At 47.3% G+C, this 18,150-nt stretch overlaps 1 long non-coding RNA gene across 1 annotated transcript; it reads left to right on the top strand.

Annotated features, from left to right (window-relative positions):
• Positions 1-13,587: 13,587 nt before the first annotated feature.
• LOC307122489 lies at positions 13,588-16,408 on the top strand. The gene is made up of 5 exons (XR_013816053.1): positions 13,588-14,007; positions 14,709-14,786; positions 14,937-15,059; positions 15,611-15,744; positions 16,329-16,408. It is a non-coding gene; the product is annotated as an uncharacterized lncRNA (long non-coding RNA).
• Positions 16,409-18,150: the final 1,742 nt, after the last annotated feature.

Raw genomic sequence — 18,150 nt, forward strand, 5'->3', positions numbered from 1 at the left:
GGGCAGGGTGGCCGGTAAGGAAAACGGGCCACCACATATACAGACACTTCATTCGAACTGACGGGTGGTTACGACGGGTGGTTACAACACCCTGTCCCATGAATGAGGGAACGGCACCTGCCGGTCTCCTTCAAATTCACCACACCTTGTCTCCTGAATGAGGGAGCGGCAACGCCTTCAAGTTCACAATATCTTGTTATATGAGTGAGGTAACGGCACCGCCGGTCACCTTCAAACTCACAACAGCTCGTCTCGTAAATGAGGGAACGGCACCGCCGGTCTCCTTCAAATTCACAATGAGCCTAGTACCGAACTTACTACCAGTATGTGAGCTATGTCTGCGCAGAACCACTGGGCAGAACCAACAGCCCTATTGAACTGATAACACTTTCGCCTGTAAGGCAGGAACTTCCAGATTGTAAAATCTCACGAACGTAGACGGGGAGGCCCAGCCTGCCGCCATACAGATATCGTGGATGGAAATCCCTCTGGCCCAAGCCCACGAAGAGGCCATGCCTCTGGTGGAGTGTGCTCTGACACCTAGCGGGCACTGCAGGTGTTTGGAAGCGTATGCAGCTGCAATCGCGTCCACTATCCACCTGGACAGGGTCTGTTTCGAGGAGGCGAGACCTTTAGTGCGCCCACCAAACGAAACAAATAGCTGCTCAGAACGCCTGAAGGCGGCGGAGCGTGTGACATAAACCCTCAATGCCCTGACAGGGCAGAGGAAATTGCCACCGTCCCCCTCGTCGGATGCTGGCAGAGCCGAGAGGGAGATAATCTGCGCCCTGAAGGGAGTGCCGATCGCTTTGGGGACATAACCATGCCTCGGTCTGAGAATGACCTTAGAGTCATTAGGACCGAACTCCATACACGTCGGGCTCACTGAGAGCGCGTGTAGATCCCCCACGCGTTTCACTGAAGCCAGAGCTATCAGAAACGCGGTTTTTAGCGAAAGGAACCTTGGTTCCACAGTCTCGAGCGGTTCAAAGGGATGAGCCTTCAGGGCCTCTAGGACCAAGGCCAGATCCCATATAGGAACCGACGGGGGCCGCGGGGGATTCATCCGTCTGGCTCCTCTGAGGAAACGGATGATGAGCTCGTTCCTTCCTAGCGTGCTACCTAGCGTCGTCTGAGCGTACGCTGCTATAGCCGCCACATACACTTTGAGCGTGGAAGGGGACCTGCCCCGTTCCAAAAGCTCTTGGAGGAAGGAGAGCACCCGCTGGACCCCACATTGCTGTGGGTCCAATCCCTTGGAAACACACCACTCAGTGAACACCGGCCACTTAGAACTATATAACCGCCTCGTCGAGGGGGCTCTAGAGTGTGAAATCGTGTTCATAACCCCTTCGGGCAGGTCAACGGGTATCCGTTGGTCACCCATACATGCAGAGACCATCGCTCTGGATGGGGATGCCAAACTGACCCTCCTGCTTGAGAGAGAAGGTCTGCTCTCAGCGGAACTGGCCAGGGGGGTGAGTGCGACAGCTTCACCAGCTCTGGGTACCAAATCTGGTTCTCCCAGCGCGGTGCTATAAGGAGCACCGGACGGCGCGTTTCCCTGATTTTCGCTATGACCTGGGGCAATAGGGAGATCGGCGGGAAAGCATACAGCGGGAGGCTGGGCCAAGTTTGGGACAGCGCATCCTCGCTTTTGGACAGAAACGTCGGGCAGCGGGCGTTCTCTTTTGTTGCAAAGAGGTCGAGCTCCGCTCTGCCGAACAGGCGCCATACCAGCTGGACTGTCTGGGGGTGCAGGGACCATTCTCCTGGGAGAATGAGGCCCCTGGACAGCTTGTCCGGGCCAACATTGAGGTGGCCCGGCACGTGCGCAGCTCTCAGCGAGCGCAGCGAGCTGTGTGCCCACACGAGCAAGCGTTCTGTCAGATTGCCCAGACCTCTGGACCTGACACCGCCCTGCCGGTTCACGTAGGACACCACTGTGGTGTTGTCCGACCGGACTAACACATGGTGTCCTCGTATAAGCGGGAGAAACTGCCTGAGCGCGTTCTCTACCGCTATCATCTCCAAACAGTTTATGTGTAGGAGTTTTTCCTCGCTCGACCAAAGGCCCGAGGCTGATCTGCCCTCGAAAACGGCGCCCCAACCCGTGGTGGAGGCGTCCGTCGAGATGACCTTGCGGTGTGAGATGGCTCCCATCGTCACTCCCCTCTGGTACCAGTCGGCTACTAACCAGGGCTCTAGGGCTGACACGCAGCCCTGAGTCACTCTGATCCTGAAGCCACCGGACGCCCAGGCTCTGTGAGGCACTCGGGCGTTTAACCAGCATTGCAGCGGGCGCATGCGCATTAAGCCCAGCTGGAGCACAGCCGCAGCTGAGGCCATACGTCCCAGCATCCTCTGAAAAAGCTTGAGAGGTGCGATTTTGCCCGGCCGGAAGTACGCAGCCATGCGCCGAACTTGGCGCGCGCGATGGGGTGACAGGCGGGCTGACATTGCCACAGTGTCCAGATTCAAACCCAGGAATGAGGTTGATTGCGTGGGCACTAATGAGCTCTTGGTCCAATTGACCGTGAGCCCTAGGCTGTCCAGATGGCTGAGCAGCATTGCCCTGTGGGCGAGGAGCTCGGCCTCCGACTGCGCCAGGATGAGCCAATCGTCCAGATAGTTCAATACTCGCATCCCTCGATTTCTCAGAGGAGCGAGGGCCGCGTCCATGCACTTCGTAAATGTACGGGGTGCTAGTGACAGGCCGAACGGAAGGACGGTGTATTGATAAGCCTGGCCGTCGAAGGCGAATCGTAAGAATGGCCTGTGACGCGGCGTTATCTTGATTTGAAAATATGCATCTTTCAAATCTAGGGAGATTAGCCAGTCTCTCGGGCGAATATGCGCGAGGATCTGCTTGGTCGTGAGCATTTTGAACGATCTTTTCATAAGAGCTTTGTTCAGACGCCTCAGATCCAGAATCGGTCTGAGCGACCCATCCCTTTTTGGCACGAGAAAATACCGGCTGTAAAAGCCTGACTCGCTCATAGAATGGGGAACCGGTTCTATAGCCCCTTTGCACAGCAGCGTGGCTATTTCTGCTCGAAGTAGATGTGCTACTTCCTCGCTCACTCTCGTCTCTGTACGCGCACAGAAGCGCGGAGGGCGGCGAGCGAACTGCAGAGTGTAGCCGTGCTTCACTGTTTTCAGCACCCATTCTGATACACCTGGAATGGCTTCCCACGCTCTCGCGTGCGCCACCCGGGATAGAACGGCCTCCGGGCTCGAAACGCCGCGCTTCGCGGGTTTGACGGCCTGTATAGGAGGGGCGGGCGCAGTGCGCGCGCTCTCTGTGCTGTGGGCCAGCCGATCGCTCGCGATGGCTGGCCGCCCTACACACTGCATCTCTGCCGCTTCGAGCGGGGAGTGGCTTGTGTGCGGCCCTACACTCATCGCTCCGGCCACCCTGGGCGGAAAACAAATGGTGTGTGGTGCGGCGCGTGGCGCCTGAGGCATAATGTTCGCGAAAATGTGTGAGCGCGTTTGAGCGGGCACAACTCTTACGCGTGGAACATGACCGGTTAAGAGTGGCTGTGTGACAGCGCGTGTGGTGGTTAGTCGTGGACGCAAACAAGCGGACACGTGACCTAACTCTAGCACTCGAGCGGCCGGTGGCCGCTTTATGTGAGTGGGGGACACGGGGTTTATAGTGCTTGTGTGCAGGGGTGAACACAGAAAAGTGGGCACATTTACTGCATTTGAAACACATACGGCGTGAGCCGTGCAACCAGAAATAATGCAACTTTTGTGATTTCTCTGGTTTGCCGTAAAAACGGCGGTTATTGACAGGCGAGAAGGCATTTTTGCCGGCTCGTTGGCTGCGTGAAATCCATCTGCAGCAGCCACAGTGGTGGGGGCTGACAGGAAAGAGAGTTTTGACGGTGGTCCGGCCGCGGCGGGACTTAACCGTCGTTTCTTGCCTCTGGCTAGGAGGACTTTGGAGGCTCGGGCTTCAGCGCGATCCTAGGCCGGGGGCCCCGAGGTGGAGGCGGCTTACCGCGGCTGGAAGAGCGCGATCTGGGGCGGCCGCTCGGTCTTCGCTGAGACGAAGGGGGCCGCGCTGGGCGCTGCGCGGAGCTCGTTGCTGGCTGGTCACGGGGACGGCGAGCAGCGGAGCTATTGCTAGCGCCGGGGCGTCGAGGCAGGAAGAGGTTCATGGCCTGCGTCGTTTTCTGCACTTCGGAGAAACGGTCGACGATCCCCTTGACCGCTGGTCCAAAGAGCCCAGACGGGGAGAGCGGGGCATTTAGGAAGGCCGCGCGCTCTGTTTCTCGCATGTCCGCGAGCGTGAGCCAGAGGTGGCGCTCAGCTACCGTGAGGGAGGCCATAGAGCGTCCGAGGGCCTGTGCTGCGGTCTTGGTGGCGCGAAGGGAGAGATCCGTCGCGCTTCGCAAATCCGTGATTAACTCAGCGTCACAGCATTTCTCGTCCAGGTCGCGGAGGAGATTAGCTTGGAGGATTTGCAGCACGGCCATAGAGTGCAGAGCAGACGCAGCTTGACCGGAGGCAGCGAAAGCGCGGCCGATCAGCGATGACGTCACTCTGCAGGCCTTAGACGGGAGGGCAGCCTTTGAGCGCCAACCAGAAGGCGGGCAAAGGTGCGCTGCGACCGCCTCTTCCACCGGAGGGATAGCGTTGTAGCCTTTCTCGGCCGCGCCGTCAACTTGTGAGAGCGTCGAAGAAGCCTGAGACGAGACCCTCGCGGAGAATGGCGCGTTCCAGGACTTTGCGAGCTCCTCGTGAAGCTCCGGCAGAAAGGGTGCAGTCCTGGAGGTGGGCGCACGGCGGCGACTGTTTAGGAAGCATCCGTCAAGTCGGTTCGGCGCTGCCACCTTGGGCGGGGCCCATTCGAGGCCTAGCTGCTCGACAGCCCGGGTGAGAAGGCGCAAGAGTTCGGCGTCCTCACCCGCTCGAGAGCGTCCGGAGCCCCGGACTGAAGAGGACGCGGAAGACCAGTCCTCGCTGTCGGAAGCCATGATGGAGCAGCTGTCGGCGCGTTCCGCGGCCGCATCCGCCTCATCCCCGGAGGCGGCAACAGAAATGGCGGCCTGGGGTGGGGGCGGGGAAGGCGAGAGTGAAGCGGGCGGGAAAGGTTCCGGCGAGCTTCTCTCGGCGAACTCCGGAATCCGCTGCGAGCGGCGCTTCTTTCTGCGCGGCGTGGCAGGGACTGGAGGGATATCATCATCGAACAGGACGAGTCGAGCCCGCAGGGTCGACATCGTCAGTTCTTCGCACTCTAGGCATCCGCCGGCGAGGAGTGCGGCGGCGGCGTGATCACGGCCCAGGCAGAGAGCGCAGATCACGTGGCGGTCCCCGGAGCTGAGCTGCGCGTGACACGAGCCGCAGGTGGAACGAGACATTTGTATCAACGCTCGGCTCTTTTTGTGAAAAAGTGTGACGCAGCGGCGACGACACTTTTGAGCGTAAAGGATATGGGCTGCCGGATAGCAGAGCAGGCACGGATGGCTGAAGGTGGCGCGATGCTGCCGGCTTCCTCAGGCGCTGTCCTCTGCTTGCTTGTCTGCGCGGTCACGGCGGCGGGTTCCAGATCCAGCGATGCGAAGGGCTTCGCTGAAGAAAAGAAAATCGAATATGCAGCCCGTGAGCCCTGCTTATATACACGTGGCCACGCCCCACCTGTAGGCAAATGAAGCCAGGTGGGCGCGAAGCGCCCTCATTGGTCGCCACGTCACGCGGGCTCACCGATAGGCTGCTGCAGTTGCCAGCAGAGCAGCCAATAGCACGCTGGAATAGCCTGCTATGGTCTGCCAGGCTGCCGCACTGCGTTGACAATGTTACAAAATTAAGGATAATTTTGGGTTTTTCAGAAATCTCGAAGAAAGAATACTTTCCCGTAGCGTAAGGAACTTACGCAATACGAGAGAACCTCTCGTAAGAGAACTGTTCTTTAGTCTGCTGGTCCTGGTTCGGTGGATCCTGAAACGCCTGCCGGAGGGCAGGAGAGAAAACAGTCTGTGGGCTGGGTGAGAGGAGTCCTTGAGGATGCTGCGAGCTCGATGCAGACAGCGTTTCCTCTGGATGTGTTCGATGGCAGGCAGTGGAGTCCCTGTGATGCGCTGGGCAGTTTTCACCACCCGCTGCAGTGCCTTGCGCTCCGCAACAGAGCAGCTCCCATACCATACTGCCACACAGTTGGTCAGGATGCTTTCTATTGCGCAGCGATAGAAGTTCACCAGGATAGCCGAGGAGAGCTGATTCTTCCTCAGTGTCCTCAGGAAGAAGAGACGCTGGTGAGCCTTCTTGACCAGGCTGGAGGTGTTGGTCGTCCACGACATGTCCGCCGAGATGTGGATCCCCAGGAACTTGAAACTGGAGACACGTTCAACAGCCATTCCATTGATGTGGATGGTGTCGTGTGTGCCTCTTGACTCCTTCCTGAAGTCCACGATGAGCTCCTTCGTTTTGGTGGTGTTGAGGAGCAGGTTATTATCAGCGCACCATGTGGCCAGGTGCTGGATCTCCTCCCTATAGGCAGTCTCATCGTTGTTGCTGATGAGACCAATCACCGTAGTGTCGTCCGCAAACTTGACGATGGAATTAGATCCATACACAGGCTTGCAGTCGGCGGTGAAGAGGGAGTAGAGAAACGGACTTAGCACACAGCCCTGTGGTACACCAGTGTTGAGTGTGATGGATGTGGAGCAGGTGAATCCTGAACGAACATTCTGGGGTCTGTCAGTTAGGAAGTCCAAAATCCAGTTACACATTGAAGTGTTGATGCCCAGGGGCCTCATTTATAAACGTTGCGTACGCACAAAAGAAGGCGTACGCCGCTCTCTACGCAATAATTGGTATTTATAAAAAGCAAACTTGACGGGAAAATGTGCGGTCCTTCACGCAAGCTCTGACCCAGGCGTACGCACAAAAACGGATGAAATGAGAAATGGCGACACCGTCGGCAGATGGAAGAAACACGTGAAAGTGTGTGAAACTGTAGACCGTTGTGTAAAAGAAATGGCAATAGGCTATGTCTCTCATAAATAACTTGAAGACTTCACAAAACAAGTATTACAATTAACAGCCTACACGAACACCCGTTTGATCGATCTGCAGTGTAAAACAAACAAAATCAAACGAAAATTACAACAGAAATGCCAAAAAAAAAAAAGTGAAATATGTTCTGCAAAAATATTGACATGTTATGCAATTCATCCTCATATATAATATGGTAAACAGAACGAAATAATGTACAAAACTGATATTCTCGTCAATGTGTCCGTCTGGCGGAGCAGATATAGATGCAATTAGATAGACAGATAGATAGATAATTAGGGAGATAGATAAATAGATAAATAGATAGATAGATGTATTAATGGTCCACTGGGGAAAGTTGTTTTCATAGTAAAAAATTCTTCATCAGCTACGGAATCATGGTATTCATGCAAATGCCTTTAGTTTGTTTTATTTTCGATAAAATAACTGACGTATGTCTCAACCACTCAGAAAGCTGCAAGAAATTACATTTGCACTGAACTATTTCCCATTTACACGTAGATAATAGGGATAGGGATTAATAGGGATTCCCCAATAATTGCCGCCAGTCTCTCATCAAGAGGGGTCCGCTCCGGTGTCCCGTCTCCCCCACCCGTGGCAGACACACTCTGGCGATGCAGCGCTAGACGCTTTATTGCCTCGACTTTGATGTCCGACCATTTCTTTTTTTTTCGGCCACGGTCCGAGGTTGTGAGGCTACAGCATTTACGGCGTCTGCAACCTTTTGCACTTCAAGTGCCTTTTTGGCATTAGTAATGGCCACACTGTGCCCTCCAAAAAATATTTTTCTCCTCTTTTCCACCTCGCCAACGATAATTTCTACTTCACATTGAGTGAAGTTACGTTTTTTTGATTTCCTCTCTGTATTTGCCATGATTTCGCAATCGATGAATATTAATTTGTGGGCGTTTCACGGACTATTTATGGGCAACTATGGGCGTGACATGAAGCCGCAAAAGCTGCACTACATTTAGAATTGATTATGATTTATTAAGGGAAAACTGCGTAGGATGTGCGTGCGCACGGTTTTATAAATCCGAATATTTCTGTGCGTACGCACGTCCTATATTTCATCCGTACGCCACTTCTGACGCAAATCCTACGCAAAGTTTTATAAATGAGGCCCCAGGTCTCCAAGTTTGGCTATTAACTTGGATGGGATGACAGTGTTGAATGCTGAGCTGAAGTCAACAAACAGCATGCGTGCATACGTGTTCTTATGGTCCAGATGGGTGAGCACAGAGTGCAGTGCCATGGAAACGGCATCCTCTGTGCTCCTATTGCTGCGGTAGGCAAACTGGTGTGAGTCCAATGTGGATGGTATAGAGTCTTTTAGGTGTTCCAGGACCAGCCGCTCAAAGCACTTCATGACGATGGGTGTGAGTGCTACAGGGCGGTAGTCATTAGGGCACCTCGGGTTAGAGTGTTTCGGCACTGGCACAATGGAAGTGCGTTTAAAGCATGTCGGTACAGCTGCTTGGGCAAGAGACAGGTTGAAAATGTCTGTAAAAACCCCAGCGAGCTGCTCCGCACATGCCATGAGCAAACGTCCAGGGATGTTGTCTGGTCCAGCAGCCTTGTGTGCGCTGATCCGGCTCAGTGCCTTGCAGACATCTGTGGAGGAGAGTGTGATTGGTGGGTGGTCAGCTGAGGGTTTGAGCTTGGTGGCAGTTTCTCTGATGTCTCTTTCAAAACGAGCATAAAAGTAATTTAGCTCGTTCAGGAAGTTGACATCAGTGGCTGCGGGGGTGGAGTGGGTGGGTTTGTAGTCACTGATGGCCTGGATGCCCTGCCACATGCGTCGAGGGTCAGAGTTGGAAAAGTGACCCTCTATCTTTAGCTTGTAGCAGTGCTTGGCCTGTTTGATCCCCCTCTTCAGGTTAGCTCTGGATGTACTGTAGGCTTGTGCATCACCTGATCTGAAGGCAGTATTGCGTGACTTCAGCAGGAGTCGAACTTCCCTGTTCATCCAAGGCTTCTGATTAGGGTATGTGGTGATCTGTTTCTGGGTTGTAACACTGTCGATGGTGGTATTGATATGATCCAATACAGAGGAAGTGAATGAGTCAATGTCCGTGTGAACGCCACTGGTGGCTTGAGAAGCAAACATACTCCAGTCTGTGTTTAGAAACCTTTCCTGGAGTGTGGAGTCTGCCCCCGCAGGCCACACCTTGATGGTCTTTACTGATGGCTTCACACGGTTGATGAGGGGTGAATATTTGGGTGATAGAAACAAAGAGAGGTGGTCTGACTGTCCCAGGTGGGGGAGGGGTGTCGCAACGTAAGCGCCAGCCATGTTTGTGTAAACATGGTCTAAGGTTTTGTTTCCTCTGGTGTGGCAGGAAACATGCTGGTGAAACTTGGGTAGCACTGACTTTAGGTTTGAATGATTAAAGTCACCTGCAACAATAAACGCAGCTTCCGGGTGATCAGTCTGTTGTTTACTGATGGCTGCGTGAAGTTCTTTCATAGCAAGCTTGGCATCAGCATCCGGGGGAATATAGGCTGCAGTGATAATAGTGGAGGTGAACTCCCGCGGTAGATAAAACGGTCTACATTTAACCATGAGAAACTCCAGGTTAGCTGAACAATGACTCCCAACAATAGCAGAGTTTGTGCACCAAGCTTTGTTAATATAAATGCACAATCCACCCCCTCTGCTCTTCCCGGAGCCATCTAGTGTTCTATCCGCCCGGTGTCCGGTATTCCGCTGTTTAACCAGGTTTCAGTGAAGATTAGGACGTTACAGTTCAAAAGTTTCTTACTGTGTGTAATGCTGAGTCGAATCTCCTCCATTTTGTTCACTAGCGATCGTACATTGGCAAGGAAAATGCTGGGTAAAGAGAGCCGGTAAGGAGTTAGCCTTAGCTTAGCTCTTAGACCTCCACGTTTACCCCGCCTTTGTTTACGATCACAGCGCCGCCTTCTAGCACTTCTGCCCGGCCGGGCAGAGCGCATCGCCTTGGGCGTCCTAGCGATCTCAGGAAGGAGTTGAAGATTGTCCATAAAACTGTCGGAAATTCGCAAACCAATATCCAAAAGCTCACAACGGGTGTACGATGTAAAAGCACAACTGTTCTGTACGAACAGACCCGAGATGAACAAGAAAAATACCGCAAAATTGCAGAATCTGGAGAGACGCTGAGCCTCGCGATCTACTCACGCCGCCATCTTGGTCAAAGAAGGTGAAAGGATCAAAATGTAACAATTTATTAACAATCAAGTAAATGTAAAATGTCAATTACACCATAGACATAAATCTCTTCTAAAAGGAAACACAAATACTGGTTATGGTTACACTTAAAATAGTTTCAAATAAATGTAAAACATAAACCCTTAATTATGCTCTGTAGGCCTCTGCCTAGAATGTTACCTGTGAGAGAGAGAGAGACAGAAAGAGAGAGAGAGAGAGAGAGAGAGAGAGAGAGAGAGAGAGAGAGAGAGAGAAAGGGAGAGAGCTAAAGAACAGCTCTCTCCAGAGAAAGCCAGAGAAACCAAAGAGGGCGAGCTACAGTCGAAATTCTCTTTTATCCTCTTTCCTGATGTCACCAAATTCAAACCTGACTCTTGTAAAACTGACCAATCAGACCAAACCGTGAGACATTTGAAAATAACCAATCAGACCAAACCTTCCCCCATTGTATCACAGGTGCGAAAACCAACATGCCCGAGGACACTGCCTACTAGCGTCTGCATGTGGAATTGCACATTGACGCAGACAACAGCGCAGAAGTATAAATGCTCACGACGGCGTCGGCTACGCGCGTAGCCTACGGCGTACACTACAGCCTTTAAGGCCCATTTATACTTCTGCGTCGAGTGTACGCCGTAGTGTACGCCGTAGGCTACGCGCGTAGCCGACGCCGTCGTGAGCATTTATACTTCTGCGCTGTTGTCTGCGTCAATGTGCAATTCCACATGCAGACGCTAGTAGGCAGTGTCCTCGGGCATGTTGGTGTAATCCAGACAACAGCCGAAGAAGAAGCAGCTTGATGTGTAGAATCTGTACATTCATGTCGGAATATCAGCAGCAGTGAGAGAGCGGCTTTTCTTGCAGCTTGAGTTGTTGTATCTAATACAAATTAAGCATCTCTAGTTGATTAGTAAAGTTAAATAAGGCGATCTGGCGCTGGAATGCATTTGTGAAACCATGCGGAGCTCGTGGCCGCTGTTTTCAGCAGCGGTGGCTCAGCAAGCGATTGTTGTTGCGGAGACTTCATTCACGAAATATACCCTAATGTGTCCCTGTTTTTGATATACAATTACTGATTAACATCTTTGGTTTTAATGAGAAAATAAATAAACTATACTCAGCGGATCTATGTATTTATTTACTACCATAAAGAATCGCTGGACTGCAAAATAGTGTGTTATAGCAGACGTAAGGAACTATCATCCAATTTCTGGACACACACACACACACACACACACACACACACACACACACACTCCTATCGCAGATTTTTTATTTATTTATTGACCTGAGGGAAGGGTTCTGGCAGACCAATCACAGCGCTTGCGGTCCGCGTAGAATTGACGCGTTGTTACATTTTTGGAGAGGTGCGCGTCAGGCTACGGCGTAGGGTACGGCGTATCCAACGCGTCTATGCGTAGGGTACGCCGTACCCTCTGCGTGCACTCGACGCAGAAGTATAAATTGGCCTTCACTCCCACTCGTCACATATTGCGCTTGGTCAGGACCCCTCGTCGTCACTTTTTTACGTACAGGGTACCCCTTGAAAGGCATTTTTCGACGTTAAGGGTACTGCAGTGATTCCAATGAGACACCTTTGGCGTCATACACAGACGTGTTGGGCATGTGAATGTTATCATGATGTAACTATTTATTGGGTTATAATTTTTCCATTATGACATGTTGGAGTATGATTCTCAATTTAATCAGCCAGCATTATTTTATTTACATTTATTGATTTGTATTTACGCTATTCAGACACGTTTGAAAGTAGCCCAACCCCGCCCCTTAACCAGGGGCGTAAATCGCGGGGGGGACGGGGGGGACAGGACCCCCCCAATCTGAGGGCTGTCCCCCCCTGAAAACCATGCTGAGTATTGTAAATAATATAATGATATATACTTAAAATAAATGTGTAAGTAGTAAAACAATACAAACGCAAACGGGACAAAAAAAATGCGTTTTAAGTTTAGAAACATTTTGAGTCCCCCCTCCCCCTTACCCCACAGTGGTTTGATCCACCCGCACCTCAACTAACGTTACCCATAGACCGTAGATAAAGTACCACACAAGTTTGGGGAGATAACAAAGCTCTTCAGACAGCAGTTGTGAAACTCCAGTAAGCTGTTTTATTCACTTTAAACATCAGATGAAGTGATTATTTTCTCTTTAATACAGATTAGGCAAAACACTGTTAACATCACTTGCCCACTGAAGCACTGCCCCGGGCCACCGTCGTTTTAATTTTTATAGTAATAAAATCATTTGACACAACTATTACAAACTGAACGTGTCTGCTCAATACAGCACGAGCCGAACGGGCAAACAGCTGACAGACAAGATGATCGCGGAAGATTTGGTTTCAAAGCGAAATGTAAAAGCGCCTATTGGGAGTGTGTCATTGTACTGTTTTGTAGTTGTGTTTTTCATTACGAATAATTGGCTAATGAACCCAAAATACAAGCAACCCGCCCCCGAATTGGCGCTCATTCTAAACCTAAAGGTTTTGCTCAATATGAAGTGGCAGATCAGAGGGCTTGCTGCAGTTGAATATCTAAAGATCTGAATATCATAGTATAAAATACTTTGTGGAGGACGCAAGATAATTTAATATTTATAATATGACTGCGTGGTGAACCTTAATCGTATTTAAACAACTATCACTTTGTGTTGTTGGTCAGATAAAATGAAAGAGAAAAGAAAAATGGACATTACATAATTTCATTGCATAATCAGTGCACCAAAACGCCAAGTAGCCTAAGTACGAAATGTTTTTTGTTTTTTTGTGGTACACATATCCTTATAAGAAACGATTTTGGCTGTATTATTTGTGTCCCCTTCAAAATTTGCTCTTGAGAAATTTCATGTTTATTGTCCCCCCCAACTGTTAGATGAAATTTACGCTCCTGCCCTTAACCTACCCATTTGCGTTATATGATATAAAACACAGAATATAACAGACAACATGCACACTTTATTGAAAAATGTCAAGTATTCCAACTGTTCCGAGGCCAAACGATTGATTTGTGTGAAGAAAAGACCCAAAAGCGATCTGCGTTTCCCTCCGCACCCCGGCGTCATAGTGAAGACGCTACAGGCACGGCCATACCCCTCGGCGTCAGTCTATAGACGAACTGGGAACTCCATTGCTTTCAATGGGAAACCTTTGCCGGTATTCTATCGGTATGAAATCTCGCTGAAGAAGTCTCATTCAGAATACATCGCGATGTTTGGCATCAGTGCACGTGGGCCACACGTTGGTGAGTAGCCATGAATATTTGATATAAAGTATTTTCTGTCGTTATTGATCAGATTATGTTCAGTCACTGCATTATATCTTTCATTTCCACTCAGGCTTCGCTTTTCTTTGCTTTCTAAATCAACACACCTTGCTAATAGGGCGATTAAACACTGTCACGTGACGTGCTATAGACCTTTTAAACAGTTATTCATATTTAATAATAACAACTAGTGTAGTTCCAACGTGGCATTTGTAGTAGAAGCACAATAAAAACAACCTTAGTTGTAATGTGATGATTGTTGTAAATAGACAGTATCCACAACACTTACCATGCTTTTTAATGCCTTTTAATGTAAAATCCAAATATTGTGATGTAAATAGTACTTTGTCCTGTATATAATGTATCTGTTATATATTATGACTTTTTCTCTTTTTTTTTTTTTAACCTGAAACGACCAAAAGGGCCTTTCGGACTCAGTCAGCCCATTCTTGTTCATGGAAAAGTAATGGAGAAGACCGAAAGCAGCAACAGCAAATATTTGCAATGGTAAGTATGTGTTGGTTTGAACTCTTTATCAAGCATTTGTTGTTTCTTAAACATATTCTTACAAACCCCATGGCTCAATCAGTGAGAACATGTTCTCAAAGTCTTAATAATTCACAAGATTTAACAAGCTGTCATTCATATGATACTCGTACATATTTGTACAAATACTCATACATAATCCTGCAGCTTTTACTCCGACTCCTGCCATTGGCTACAGCCTCAATTCCTGTACATATTTATCATGATTTTTGTAAATCAGTTGCGCCCCTTCTTGGAAAGCAGTCCCAGAAAGAAAAGTTTATATTAGGTCCAATGTATTCTTTAAAATGATTACAAATTGGGCCATTGGGGAGGTCTCTTCACACCTCATGACCTACCTCTGTTTGCAAGAGCGGAAATGCTCACATAACATCAGATATTCAATTATTTTGTCATCAGTTGCACTGCTGATAACGTCCTGTTTGCATGTAAATAATTTACGTGATCAAAAGATCAAGTAAATAATCAACATTTTTAAACAAATTCATATGTGCTACTAAAAATATACTTTTAATAATGGAAATGCACACCTATCAGTGAACTTGTTTCATAAATGTATTTAACATTTAATTATGCAACACTTTTTAAAGAAAGAAACAGTTATGTATGAAATCACAACTTGCATGCAATGTAATGAAATTTCCTTTCTTTCTGTTTTGCAGGATTACTTGCAGATTACTTTTATGAGCCAACCCTCACAAGAGCTACTAGTTAGTTGTAGTGAATCTTGCCGTAATCAGGTAAATAATATTTTTAGTATATCAGTATTTACTCATGAAATGCTCCCCTGAATTGTATGTAAATTCATTTTATTGTAACTGTCTTAATGTATATGTTTCAAAAACAATAGTAATTGCACATAAAGTAAGTGAGACTTTCTTGTTTTACAGCAGAGAAGAAAGACCAGACCCTTATATCGAAGCAAGCTAATCGAATAAGTCCTTTGTTTAGGGTGAGGAAGGAACATGGCCATCTTGTGCCCAAAGACGACAGAAAAGTGCGCAAGTCCATTGGTATGTCTTGTATTGATGTATTGTCTTGCTTTAATATGTAGTACAGAATTTGATGTTGATCTCTCAAAGGACAGCTGTGATCATTCTTTCTATACTCTGATAAAATACACACCATTATTCATGTCTAAATCTTTTTATAACTCCTAAAATGAGCAAATTAGGTTCTGTATCTTGGATTTATCTAAAATGGTAAATATTTGTTTCCCTTTTTGATACAATTATTATTAAAATGATTGCCTTTTAGCCTAAAGGCTGGAACACTTTTGGCCTTCAATTCTTAAAAATGGCACCGTCTGTTTGTCTTAGATAAAAGCAGACATGTATTGAAGGGTTAAAAAAAGCATTTAGTTGGTATAAACTCCAGGTATTTCTCTATTGTTTTGTAGACCATGGGTGGTTCTGTGTAGCTTTGGAAGATAATGAGTTGTGGCATATATTAGGAATCAAATAGTAAATGTTCTTTGAATTATGTGAAATATCTGGTTAGTTTTTTGGCTTGAAACAAGGCTTTATACTCCACAGACTAAAACACATTGCATTTGTGTTTTAAGATGGATAGCAAGAGAAGGCACACACTTCAGAAGATTCTACAGGAAAAGACTAATGTGCAGCCAAGGAGGAATACAAGAGGCAAAAACTCCAGTCTCTGAGAACTATGCATGGCCATGGGTGCTTCATAAGCATGGTAAGTCTTGTGCCTCTGTACCTATTGTATTGCCTTATTTTAACAATTTTACATTGTGCAGGCTATCACAAGTGATGCTCTTGAAACAAGTGACAGAAGAGTATGTTGTCTTAAAAGAAATCTAGCATCACTGGCAAAGGCTAAGAAGAGACCATGCCTTTCTAAAATATATTTTTAAAGATCTGCTGTTTAAAAGGTTGCTGTTGATATGGGTAAAATATTTTTTGTCAGTACTTGGCTAATATAATGAGCTGCAATATTATATACATAATGCTTCAATGTGTATATTATATAATGTACTGACTGCGGCTTTGTAAATTTAAATTAGGAATGGGCAAATCTGGGCCTTTTGAAATGGAGAGTTTACCTCCAAGACTAATCGAGCATGCCTGGAATTTGTAACTAAAGTCTTCAGGTTTACTTATAGATAATTATAGGCAGGTGGGTTTGAGGTTGGAGCTAAATCTGCAGGACAATGGATGCTGAGGCCCAGAGTAGCCAACCACTGCTTAAATCATGCAGAACATATGCTAACCTGACTACATTAAACTTAATTTAAATTGTGTTTTTTCTTTTACTTTTAGACCAGGACTGGAGAATGCCTGACAATGGGATGTTACAACTTCTTCCTCTGGTTGAGAAAAGGCTACACCACATCAGTGACATACCTGTCAAGTATCCCGTTTTGGCCGGGAAAGTCCCGTATTTTACCCTTCTTTCCCGCCGTCCTCCCGTATTAGTATTTCCCTGTAAATCTCCCGTATTTTAACCTGCGTTATTAAAAAACAATAATACCGGAGTAAAAAAACAAAAACATTTCCAATCGGAGCTCTGTAACTAGCCTCGCGATAACTGCCATCTGCAGTAGCCTACAGTATAGGTGCCAGTTGTCGCGAGGTTAGTGTGTGAGGTCAGATGACGAGTGACAATGCGGGAAAAAAACAAAACAGAGACGGATGATGATGGACGTAACGATAGAGACGGATTAAAGCACTCCTGCCAAAAAAAAAAAAAACCCTCGTGTAAATACCGTGATCAATGGGACAGCGAATTTAATTATAAAATGTAAGTGACTTAATGTTAATTAATTGTTTATGGAACTGGCGTATGAAATCAGTGTCATTTCCAGTCGTGATGGTATTCAGGAAAACAACACTCTTGTTAGTGTGATGTTGCTTAACTGTATCATATGTTATAAATATAATAACTACACAATTTTAACCGTGTATGTTAACTGAGTTTCTGTGTATGAGCGGCGCTCATTTGTTTTCGATGTTCTCCCCGAGAGTCTGCGCGAGCCTCAACAGCTCAACCTTGTTAACGTCAGTTCGTTTTATATTATCCACTATCGATCGCCACTTACACTGATGCAGAATCATTATTGCACTTTGGTGATTCCCTAGTTATTTTTTGTTTTGACATTTTACTCAGGATACTTGTCCGTTGGGCAAGTAAAATAATTTTTATATAAAAAAAATCCACTTGTCCCGGACAAGCGTTCATGTCGAGCCCTGCCCATAGCAATGCAAGTTCAGAAAGGGTATTTAGCATGGTACGAAAGATCGTTACAGAGAATAGGATGACATTAGACAACAGAACAGTTTGTGCTCTACTCTCATGTAAAATGAACCACTCTGGCCCAGCCCACAAATACACTCCTTCCAAAACAGTCTTAAAGAATACATTTACGCATTTGGCAGACGCTTTTATCCAAAGCGACTTACATTGCATTCAAAGTACACATTTTTTACATTTTTTTTGTCAATTCTTGCTTTCCCTGGGAATCGAACCCATGACCTTGGCGTTGCTAGCGCCACGCTCTATACTGTTTGTGCTATAGGAAAGCTAATACAAAGTCTGCAACACATTTGTACAATAGCTCACTAAAAGAGTAAAGAAAAGTTATGTGAAATGAAAAGAAAAACTGTAAAAGAAAAGCAATATGAAATGAAAAGAATGTGTGGAATGAAAATAAAATGTAAAGACAAGCAATGTTAAATGAACAGAAAATATGCAAATAAGCCTTTAAATAAATGCTCATCATATATACCCTTTTGTGTTTTCATTTGGGCTATAACACCTGTCTTAAAATGTAAGGGATACTGGAGCTTGTTTGGGGTGGTGGGACTGCTTGCGGTGGGCGCCGAAAAATTTCCCTTATTTTCAAATCCAAAACTTGACAGGTATGATCAGTGACCACATCATCTGTTTATCAGTTATACACTGTAGGATGCAAGTGGGCAAACTGATTAGAAGAAGAAGAACAGGATAGAACATGAACATGATAGAGGGAAGAGCAAGAAACCAGTCTAGCTGTGATAATGAATCATTATTTTTCAACACAATATCAAATCTGTTTTCTGTATCATAGTTGACTGGATGGGATTCTGTGGCACTCATTTGTGT

Source organism: Gobio gobio, assembly GCF_949357685.1.
Source record: "Gobio gobio genome assembly, contig: scaffold_134, whole genome shotgun sequence".
Lineage (NCBI taxonomy): Eukaryota > Metazoa > Chordata > Actinopteri > Cypriniformes > Gobionidae > Gobio > Gobio gobio.